Genomic DNA, 2,596 nt, shown 5'->3' with positions numbered 1-2,596 from the left:
CTGCTATCAATTATTCTATAGCACCTTTTGAAATGTGACAGCATTTCTCATTTGAACCAATTTCTCTGCTTTTTCATCTAACATGATTTCCTTTGATAAAAACCAGTATTGTTTTGAAACATTCAGTATATGTTTTTAAACAAATTTTTCCATTTTTTATGAAATCATTACATTAGACTCATAAGAATTATGGAGCACACTAAAACAATGAGCTCAAATAGGATCTGCAAAAAATGACACAGGACATATTATTTAGTAAAGCTTGCAGCTTCATTAGTCCTGGGACATTTTTACCTAGGTCGCCACAACAAATACTTTAGTAACCACCATCGTGGCTACATGTCTTTTATAGTGCTAATATGTTGTACTTTTCATCAAAGCTAATATGTTGTATTTCAAGTATTTGAAATAAAATATTAGAGCCCTTAATAATCACCACAAGTCTTATATAATTATTGGAATTGCCTTCTGAAATTTCTGTGGAGACTGATTAAATCAAGATATCAGTGATCAGAAAAACTTGAACTGAGGAGAATATGCTCACTTGAGGCCTTTAGACAATGGAACTCTGTACTTGAATAAGTAGCTCATTTTTGATATCCAAAATATAAGAAATAATAACTTAAAATCAAAGCTTGCAATAATTTAAAAATACTGTAGGCCATTTTTCTATTTTTGAGCTTTGTTATATTCTTCTCATTAAACCTTTGTTAGCAGGCTGTGTTCTCTGTTGCAAAATAGAATTAAGTCTTCCTGGCTCTATGGGTACCAGGGTTCTATACTTGTGATGTGCTTGCTCCAAGTACAATCCCGGCCAAGATACACATATGATTTGAGAAGTGTATCTTCTTTCGTATGTAAAGAAACTTGCCTTCTGGTGGGTATTTAATTTTGTCATCTTATTTGGTGATACCCTGACAGGTTTTCTCCAGAATCAGATTACCACTAAGACCAGAGACTTACTCTCCAAGTCCATTTCTGCTCAATCAGCTAATCACACTGTACAGCCACAAGAAATCTGCTTTTCTATTGAAAACCAATGAAGCCCAGTCTGGCCAGACATAACAGATCTTTTCCCATACAATCATTGCCTTTTCACGGCACTATATACACCTTCCTTCCATCTCAATGACAGCATCAGTCGCCTTCCCTGGGAGACTTAAGTTCAGGACTCCAGTGCACAGGTATTCTTATCTTCATAGATTCTCAGGGAAATCATCCCTATATCCCTTCAAAGGCTGGGGTCCCCCTCTTTATTTCTTTACTACTAATCTTATCTTCTCACTGAATGAAATCTCTAAATAACAGCTCTGTTTCCTCTTTAGCTTAGGCTTGTCATAGCCAAGAAGTCCTAAAAACAGATCACCACACTCTCTCAGAGCAGACTCTTTTCAAGGGAAAGGGGTGTTCTTGATCCTCAGATGTGCTCCTACTTCCCAGCTCCTGGCTCTGTGAACTCGTCTCTCTTCACTTCCAAAATTAAGCACCGTCATTCATTTTAATCTGGCTGTATGAAATATTTTATATTAAAATATCAACAAATAGCAAACATGATCTCTAAAGAATATTCAGAATACTTGTGATGAATTTCTAAGTAAAATTAAGAAGAATAACATCTAGAACTTTCTACAAACCACTGAAGACTGTTAATTGTCTTAATATGAGATTATAAGCCTAGGAGGGTGATGTCACCAAAATGGCATAGTAGAAGCTAACTGGCTTTACTACCCGCTCCCAACACTCCCCCTCAACCACCAAGAAAACCAAAAACTATCCAGTGTAAAAATTATCAACAAGAATATCCCAGAACTCAAAACAAGGTTGTGACAATTCCTGGGGCCACAGAGAGGTGAAAGACCGGGAGCAGACGCTAGGAGAGAAAATTTGGAATGTTGCCTACAAAAAGAAATGGTAAATGTATGAGGAGGTGAGTATCCCAATTACCGTGATTTGATCACTACACATTGTACCCATAAATATGTACAAGTATTATATATCAATAAAAAAAAATATGTTTTTAAAAAATGCGACTTCCAGTCAGGATGGCAGAAGAGACGGTCCCCAGTGTCACTCTCTCCCACAATCAACCAATTTACAAATATTAAAAAGCAATAACTGCCAAGCTGGGGTCACAAGAGCCTAGGGGAAAAGAAGGAGAGACTTGCAGAGTTCATGAAGGTGGGAGAAGCTGTGATGAGAGAAAGAAAGGACTGCTCCAAATGTTTCAAGCCCTGGCCACTTCAAGGCTGGCCCTGGTGAGCACATGGAGCAGGAGATGGCAAAAGCAACAGCTGTGCTCTTTATATGAAGTTGCCCAGAGGCTGCAGGGGAGAAGAGGGCCTTGGTGGCCCCCAGGCCAGCAAGACCTCTCACAGGATTCCCATGGACCTATAGGGAGCAAGGGGCCACACACAACTGAAAAAAGTAGCCACTCAGAGGCCAGTGAGTCATCACAAGGGACTGGCACATGGCCCGTCCTATGGAAATTATTTAGAATGCAGGGGGTAGAGGAGACTGGTCCCTGGGGGAGCACTGGGGCACAGCAAGGACAGCTGATCTGCCCTCCAATCAGCACAGGCCCACTCAGTGGAGACCA

Source organism: Galeopterus variegatus, unplaced genomic scaffold (genome assembly GCF_000696425.1).
Source record: "Galeopterus variegatus unplaced genomic scaffold, G_variegatus-3.0.2 Scaffold1446, whole genome shotgun sequence".
Taxonomy (NCBI): Eukaryota; Metazoa; Chordata; class Mammalia; order Dermoptera; family Cynocephalidae; genus Galeopterus; species Galeopterus variegatus.
This window is presented reverse-complemented; position numbering follows the sequence as displayed.